Source organism: Arachis ipaensis, chromosome B2 (assembly GCF_059453495.1).
Source record: "Arachis ipaensis isolate K30076 ecotype BB chromosome B2, ASM5945349v1, whole genome shotgun sequence".
NCBI classification, from domain to species: domain Eukaryota; kingdom Viridiplantae; phylum Streptophyta; class Magnoliopsida; order Fabales; family Fabaceae; genus Arachis; species Arachis ipaensis.
Window position 1 is genome coordinate 37,267,173 of NC_142437.1, and position 9,436 is coordinate 37,276,608.

General features: G+C 39.0%; 1 non-coding gene across 1 annotated transcript; it reads right to left on the reverse strand.

Annotated features, from left to right (window-relative positions):
• Positions 1-1,638: 1,638 nt before the first annotated feature.
• Positions 1,639-1,746, reverse strand: LOC148573617 (small nucleolar RNA R71). The gene has a single exon (XR_015905927.1). It is a non-coding gene; the product is annotated as a small nucleolar RNA R71 (small nucleolar RNA).
• Between the last annotated feature and the right edge of the window lie 7,690 nt (positions 1,747-9,436).

Sequence of the window (9,436 nt, forward strand, 5' to 3'; positions counted from 1 at the left end):
GGTGTCTTACATGTTTTCTTTGCATCAAAAATTTTTCAAAAATATGTTCTTGATGTTCATCTTGACATTCATCTCATTCATACATGCATTCATTGTTTTGATTTAAAAATTTCATGCATTGCATAATTTTCATGTTTTTCATAAAAATTTCAAAAATCAAAAAATATCTTTCCCTTTTTCTCTCCTCAAATTCGAAAATTTGGATTGACTTTTTCAAAAATTTTTGAAAATCAAATTGTTTCTCATGAGTCAAATCAAATTTTCAATTTGAAAATCTTATCTTTTTCAAAATCTTTTTCAAAAATCAAATCTTTTTCAAAATAATTAGTTATTTTCGAAAATTCCAAAAATATTTTTCAAAAATCTTTTTCTTATTTTTATACCAAATTTTCGAAAATAACATAAACAATTAATGTTTTGATTTAAAAATTTGAAGTTTGTTACTTGCTTGTTAAGAAAGATTCAAACTTTAAGTTCTAGAATCATATCTTGTGATTTCTTATGAATCAAGTCATTAATTGTGATTTTAAAAATCAAATCTTTTTCAAAACTAATTCCTATCATATCTTTTCAAAAATATCTTCTTATCTTATCTTTTTCAAAAATAACTTTTCAAAATATCCTTTCTAACTTCCTAACTTCTCATCTTTTTAAAATTTGTTTCAACCAACTAACTAACTTTTTGTTTGTTTCTTAATTTTTTCAAAACCACCTAACTAACTCTCTCTCTCTCATTTTCGAAAATATCTTCCCTCTTTTTCAAAAATTTCTTTTTTAATTAACTAATTATTTTTATTTTTGATTTCAAAAAAAAATTTTCGAAAATTACTAACACATTTTCAAAAACCAATTTTCAAAAATCACTAACTCCTTTTCAAAAATAATTTTCGAAAATTCCCTCTCTCTCTCTCATCCTATTCTATTTATTCATTCATATCCTAACATCTCATCTCACATCTCTTCCATCCGTACAGTTGTGTTTCCTCCTTTACATCACATTCTTTGTCTCCCCCTCTTTTCTTCCACTCACAAAGGGATCCCTATACTGTGGTATAAAGGATCTCTATTATTATTATTATTTTTCTGTGCCTTCTTCTTTGTCATATGAGCAGGAGCAAGGATAAGAACATTCTTGTGGAAGCAGATCCAGAACCTGAAAGGACTCTAAAGAGAAAATTAAGAGAAGCTAAAATACAACAATCTAGAGAAAACCTTTCAGAAATTTTCGAACAGGAAAAGGAGATGGCAGCCGAAAATAATAATAATGTAAGGAAGATGCTTGGTGACTTTACTACACCTAATTCCAATTTACATGGAAGAAGCATCTCCATTCCTGCCATTGGAGCAAACAACTTTGAGCTGAAACCTCAATTAGTTTCTCTGATGCAGCAGAACTGCAAGTTTCATGGACTTCCATCTGAAGATCCTTTTCAGTTCTTAACTGAATTCTTGCAGATATGTGATACTGTTAAGACTAATGGAGTAGATCCTGAAGTCTACAGGCTTATGCTTTTCCCTTTTGCTGTAAGAGACAGAGCTAGATTATGGTTGGATTCTCAACCCAAAGACAGCCTGAACTCTTGGGATAAGCTGGTCACGGCTTTCTTAGCCAAGTACTTTCCTCCTCAAAAGCTGAGCAAGCTTAGAGCTGATGTTCAAACCTTCAGACAGAAAGAAGGTGAATCCCTCTATGAAGCTTGGGAAAGATACAAACAGTTGACCAAGAAGTGTCCTTCTGACATGCTTTCAGAATGGACCATCCTGGATATATTCTATGATGGTTTATCTGAGCCATCAAAGATGTCACTAGACACTTCTTCAGGTGGATCCATTCACCTAAAGAAAACGCCTGCAGAAGCTCAAGAACTCATTGACATGGTTGCTAATAACCAGTTCATGTACACTTCTAAAAGGAATCCTGTGAGTAATGGGACGCCTATGAAGAAGGGAGTTCTTGAGGTTGATACTCTGAATGCCATATTGGCTCAGAATAAAATATTGACTCAGCAAGTCAATATGATTTCTCAGAGTCTGCATGGAATGCAAGCTGCATCCAACAGTACTCAAGAGGCATCTTCTGAAGAAGAAGCTTATGATCCTGAGAACCCTGCAATAGCAGAGGTAAATTACTTAGGTGAACCTTATGGAAACACCTATAAATCAACATGGAGAAATCATCCAAATTTCTCATGGAAGGATCAAAAGCCCCAACAAGGCTTTAATAATGGTGGAAGAAACAGGTTTAGCAATAGCAAGCCTTTTCCATCATCCACTCAGCAACAGACAGAGAACTCTGAACAAAATGCTTCTAATTTAGCAAATCTAGTCTCTGATCTATCTAAGGCCACTGTAAGTTTCATGAATGAAATAAGGTCTTCCATTAGAAATTTGGAAGCACAAGTGGGCTAGCTGAGTAAAAGGATCACTGAAATCCCTCCTAGTACTCTCCCAAGTAATACAGAAGAGAACCCAAAAGGAGAGTGCAAGGCCATTGACATAAGTGCCATGGCCGAACCTGTGAGGAGAGGAGAGGACGTGAATCCCAAGGAGGAAGACCTCCTGGGACGTCCAGTGATCAATAAGGAGCTTCCCTCTGAGGAACCAAAGGACTCTGAGGCTCATCTAGAGACCATAGAGATTCCATTGAACCTCCTTATGCCCTTCATGAGCTCTGATGAATATTCCTCTTCTGAAGAGAATGAGGATGTCACTGAAGAGCAAACTGCCAAGTTTCTTGGTTCAATCATGAAGCTGAATGCCAAATTATTTGGCATTGATACTTGGGAAGTTGAACCTCCCTTGTTCATCAATGAACTAAGTGATCTGGATCAACTGATATTACCTCAGAAGAGACAGGATCCTGGAAAGTTCATAATACCCTGTACCATAGGCACCATGATTTTAAAGGCTCTGTGTGACCTTGGTTCAGGAATAAACCTCATGCCCCTCTCTGTAATAGAGAAACTGGGAATCTATGGGGTGCAAGCTGCTAAAATCTCACTAGAGATGGCAGACAGCTCAAGAAAACAGGCTTATGGACAAGTAGAAGATGTATTAGTAAAGGTTGAGGGCCTTTACATACCTACTGATTTCATAGTCCTGGATACTGGAAAGGAGAAGGATGAATCCATCATCCTAGGAAGACCTTTCCTGGCCACAGCAAGAGCAGTGATTGATGTTGACAGAGGTGAAATAGTCCTTCAATGGAATGAGAACTCCCTTGTGTTTAAAACTCAAGGATCTCCCTCTGCAACCATGGAAAGGAAGCAGAAAAAGCTTCTCTCAAAGCAGAGTCAACCAGAGCCCCCACAATCAAACTCTAAGTTTGGTATTGGGAGGCCACAACCAAACTCTAAGTTTGGTGTTGAACTCCCATATCCAAACTCTAAGTTTGGTGTTGGAGAGCCTCAACAAAGCTCTGCACATCTGTGAGGCTCCATGAGAGCCCACTGTCAAGCTATTGACATTAAAGAAGCGCTTGTTGGGAGGCAACCCAATGTTTATCTAATTCTTATTTTTGTTGTTTTTCATGTTTTCTTAGGTTCATGATCATGTGGAGTCACAAAATAAACAAAAAAAAAAAATCAAAAACGGAATCAAAAACAGCAGAAGAAAAATCACACCCTGGAGGAGCATCTGTCTGGCGTTCAAACGCCAGAACAGAGCATAGTTCTGGCGCTGAACGCCCAGAATGGGAGCATCCTGGCGCTGAACGCCCAGAACAAGCATGGTTCTGGCGTTCAACGCAAGAAATGGCAACAAATGGGCGTTGAACGCCCAAAATGGGCACCAACCTGGCGCTGAACGCCCAGAGTTGTGTGCAAGGGCATTTTGCATGCCTAAATTGGTGCAGGGATGTAAATGCCTTGACACCTCAAGATCTGTGGACCCCACAGGATCATCTCAGGATCTGTGGACCCACAGGATCATCTCAGGATCTGTGAATCTCACAGGATCCCCACCCACCTCACCCTCTATTTCTCCATTCATGACCATCCCTTCTGTTTTCCATCCACCACTCACATCCATACACACATCCCTCCATCTCCTCCATATCTTCTTCTTCTTCTATTCCTTCTTCTTTTGCTCGAGGGCGAGCAACATTCTAAGTTTGGTGTGGTAAAAAGCATAGCTTTTTTGTTTTTTCCATAACCATTGATGGCACCTAAGGCCAGAGAAGCCTCTAGAAAAAGGAAAGGGAAGACAAAAGCTTCCATCAAGGGTCTATAGCTCAGTGGTAGAACATTTGACTACAAATCAAGAGATCCCTGAGATACCTCAGGGGATACATTTTCTTCCACACAATTATTGGAAGCAACTAAGGGTGGAACATCAAGAGCACTCCATCATCCTTCATGAAATCAGAGAAGATCTAAAAGCAATGAAGGAGGAGCAGCAAAGACAAGGAAGAGACATAGAAGAGCTCAAGGACATCATTGGTTCCTCAAGAAGGAAATGCCACCATCACTAAGGTGGATTCATTCCTTGCTCTTACTTCTTCTGTTTTTCGCTTTCTATGTACTTATCTGTGTTTGTGTCTTCATTACATGATCATTAGTAGTAGTGACTATGTCTTAAAGTTATGAATGTCCTATGAATCCATCACCTCTCTTAAATGAAAAATGTTCAAAAGAACAAGAAGTACATGAGTTTCGAATCTATCCTTGAACTTAGTTTAATTATATTGATGTGGTGACAATGCTTCTTGTTTTCTGAATGTATGCTTGAACAGTGCATATGTCTTTTGAAGTTGTTGTTTAAGAATGTTAAATATGTTGGCTCTTGAAAGAATGATGACTAGGAGACATGTTATTTGATAATCTGAAAAATCATAAAAATGATTCTTGAAGCAAGAAAAAGTAGCAAAGAACAAAGCTTGCAGAAAAAAAAATAAAAAAATAAAAAAATAGGCGAAAAAAAATAGAAAGAAAAAGAAAAAGCAAGCAGAAAAAGCCAATAACCCTTAAAACCAAAAGGCAAGGGCAAATAAAAAGGATCCCAAGGCTTTGAGCATCAGTGGATAGGAGGGCCTAAAAGGAATAAAATCCTGGTCTAAGCGGCTAAACCAAGCTGTCCCTAACCATGTGCTTGTGGCGTATAGGTGTCAAGTGAAAACTTGAGACTGAGCGGTTAAAGTCAAGGTCCAAAGCAAAAACAAAGAGTGTGCTTAAGAACCTTGGACACCTCTAATTGGGGACTTTAGCAAAGCTGAGTCACAATCTGAAAAGGTTCACCCAATTATGTGTCTGTGGCATTTATGTATCCGGTGGTAATACTGGAAAACAAAGTGCTTAGGGCCACGGCCAAGACTCATAAAGAAGCTGTGTTCAAGAATCATCATACTGAACTAGGAGAGTCAATAACACTATCTGAAATCTGAGTTCCTATAGATGCCAATCATTCTGAACCTCAATGGATGAAGTGAGATGCCAAAACTATTCAAGAAGCAAAAAGCTATAAGTCCCGCTCATATGATTGCAGCTATGTTTCATTGATAGTTTGGAATTTATAGTATATTCTCTTCTTTTTATCCTATTTGATTTTCAGTTGCTTGGGGACAAGCAACAATTTAAGTTTGGTGTTGTGATGAGCGGATAATTTATACGCTTTTTGACATTGTTTTTAGTATGTTTTTAGTAGGATCTAGTTACTTTTAGGGATGTTTTCATTAGTTTTTATGTTAAATTCACATTTCTGGACTTTACTATGAGTTTGTGTGTTTTTCTATGATTTCAGGTATTTTCTGGCTGAAATTGAGGGACTTGAGCAAAAATCAGATTCAGAGGTTGAAGAAGGACTGCTGATGCTGTTGGATTCTGACCTCCCTGCACTCAAAGTGGAATTTCTGGAGCTACAGAACTCGACATGGCGCGCTTCCAATTGCGTTGGAAAGTAGACATCCAGGGCTTTCCAGCAATATATAATAGTCCATACTTTGGCCAAGAATTGACGACGTAAACTGGCGTTCAACGCCAGCCTTTTGCCCAAATTTGGCGTCCAGCGCCAGAAAAGGATCCAAAACCAGAGTTGAACGCCCAAACTGGCACAAAAACTGGCGTTCAACTCCACAAATGGCCTCTGCACGTGCAACACTTAAGCTCAGCCCAAACACACACCAAGTGGGCCCCGGAAGTGGATTTATACATCAAATACTTACTCATGTAAACCCTAGTAGCTAGTTTATTATAAATAGGACCTCTTACTATTGTATTAGGCATCTTTGAACGCATTGTTCTTAGACCATGGGGGCTGGCCACACGGCCATTCCTGGACCTTTCACTTATGTATTTTTAACGGTAGAGTTTCTTCACTCCATAGCTTAAGGTGTGAAGCTCTGCTGTTCCTCAAAGATTAATGCAAAGTGCTACTATTTTCTATTCAATTCTTCTTATTTCGCTTCTAAGATATCCATTCGCACCCAAGAACATGATGAAGGTGATGATTATGTGTGACGCTCATCATCCTTCTCCCTTATGAACGCGTGCCTGACAAACACTTCCGTTCTACATGAAATAAGCTAGAATGAATATCTCTTAGATCTCCTAACCAGAATCTTCGTGGCGTAAGCTAGAATGATGGCGGCATTCAAGAGAATCCGAAAAGTCTAAACCTTGTCTGTGGTATTCCGAGTAGGATTCAATGACTGAATGACTGTGACGAGCTTCAAACTCGCGAGTGCTGGGCGTTAGTGACAGACGCAAAAGGAGGGTGAATCCTATTCCAGCATGATCGAGAACCGACAGATGATTGGCCGTGCTGTGACAGAGCATGTGAGCATATCTTTCACTGAGAGGAGGGGATGTAGCCACTGACAACGGTGATGCCCTTGCATAAAGCCAGCCATGGAAAGGAGTAAGACAGATTGGATGAAGATAGCAGGAAAGCAGAGGTTCAGAGGAACGAAAGCACCCCCATTCGCTTATCTGAAATTCCTATCAATGATTTACATAAGTACCTCTATCCCTATTCTATTATTTATTATTCAAAAACACCATTATCCATTTATATCTACCTAACTGAGATCTACAAGGTGACCATAACTTGCTTCATACCAACAATCTCCGTGGGATTCGACCCTTACTCACGTAAGGTATTACTTGGACGACCCAGTGCACTTGCTGGTTAGTTGTACCGAAGTTGTGACAAATTATGAATGTGACATCACAATTTCCTGCATCACGTATGCACAAACGTATGCGCACGCACACTCTGCCAAAATCTCTTCCTGTGCGTACGCACAAGAGGCTGTGCGCACATACACTAGGCAATGCTTGAATGGACGCGCGACGCACACGATGCGGCCCACGCACACGCATGGCTCTGTTCTGATGGCTGTGCGTACGCATGCAGGTCTGTGTGCACGCACACTTTGCTGATCTCTACTCTTTGATTCTTCATGCTTTCTCCACTTTGAATGCTCCTCTTTCATTCTCTTCAAGCCATTCCTACCTTATACCTCTGAAATCACTCACAAACAATATCAAGGCATCGAATGGAAAGAAAATGGAATAAAATTAATCAAATTAGGCACAAAATAGCATGTTTTCATAATCAAGCACAAATTAGGAGGAGAGTTCAAAAGCATGCTATTTAATGGAATAAGTGCAAGTTTATATGATGAAATCCATTCAATTTTAACCAAAAATCATCATCAATTATGGATTCATCAATTCCCCACACTTAAATACTAGCATGTCCTCATGCTAAACATACTCAAAGGAGATAGATGAAGGAAAAACGATTTATTCTATATAGTACCTAAATGCATGCAGCTATCCTAAAGGTTACTACCAATATGTACTATGCAAGTAGTTGGTAAAACAAACCATGAACTTCCAATCCATCAAAAGAAATCTCTAGGGCCAATGCAAAGAGTTATGCACCAAAAATCAATGTCCGAAGAGTTAAATTGAAAATTTTCAAAACTAACCAACAAACAACTTGCAAGAAGATACAACATGAGATGCAAGAACATAGAATTGAGAGATCGAACCCCTCACCGGATGTGTATTCACTCAATTCGCTCAGTGTTTAGGGCTTAATCACTCAATTCCCCTTTTATAATTCTTTTCAAAGATTTACAAGTCATCTAATCAAAGAGTAATCTAGGGACATTAATGGTTTTTCGCTTAAGGGGGAATAATGTGCTAAAATCAGAACAAAAGGGGATTCATAGGCTCAACAGAGGTTCATAAAGGTGAATGCAAGGGTTGGCCATATAGGTTGGTGAGTTCAACATCAAGGATGGCCTCAATCATGCTAAATGCATCCAAACAACAAATACAGGATATAAAGAATCATGCAAATCAATTATCACAATCAAAAAAGGATATAATCACACCAGAACAAACATTATGGTTGAAAAATGCAACCATCTAATAGAGCTCAAATCTCACAAAGTATGTTGTTCTAGCTCTTTTCTATGTTCTACAAACAGAATGCTTCAAGCAAGTTGAAAAATACAAGAATTTTGTTCAATTCAATCAATGGTACACCCTACAAAAGATTTCATGGAAATTCCTTGGTGTCTCACCAAACTTATTCACTCCATCATACAACATGCAAGCATTAACTACCATATAACTATGAACAATAAAGAGATATGTGCAAGCAAACCAACCAAATTGCAATAAAGATAAAACTACTAAAAATGAAGAAAAAGAACTAAAAGAGTATTGCAAAGTATTTTGAGAAAAGAGTTTTACCCCCATGAAGTCATCGATCCTCCCTCACACTTAATTCATGTACGGTCCTCCGTGCATGCTTATGATCCGGGAGAAAAGTACCTTCAAGGGTCCACCTTTAGCCGGTGGTCTCGGAAATGGGTTGGTCACCTTTATCATCCTCCTCTCCAAATAATTCATATGAAGCTTTGGGAGTTGGGCCGGGGTCTCTTCTATCTTTGCCGCTATCCACTCGAAACGTTTGTGCTCAAGATGCTCTATGTGGTGGATATTGTGCAAGATGTCTTGGAATAATTTCGGAAGAGGCTGGAGATACGGTAAAGGAGTCGATGAAGTTGGTAGACCTGATGGTGGTGTTGTGGGTGCCTTCCTTGCGGAGGGTGTCTTCTTTGATGATCCATCCAATTCTCCCCTCGGAATGAACTTGTTGCCTCTTGGACTCTTGAATATGATATCCGTCGGTTGCCTCTCTACCCCCGCTGCTATTGCTAAGCGCATCACCATTGATGGAAATGGAATGTTGATCTTTTTCTTCTCAATGAGTTTCCAAATTGATTTGCGCATCAAAGGTACAATGGCTATGTTCTTTCCTTCCATAATAGCCCAAAGTAACAAAGCTGTTCTAAATCTGACATGGGTAGCATGGGTGCTCGGGATGATGTAGTCCGCCACAATTTGATGCCATATACGAGCCTCGGCATTCAAATCAGAGTAAGCAATACTAGTGGGAACAGAATTCCTCCCTTTGCTAT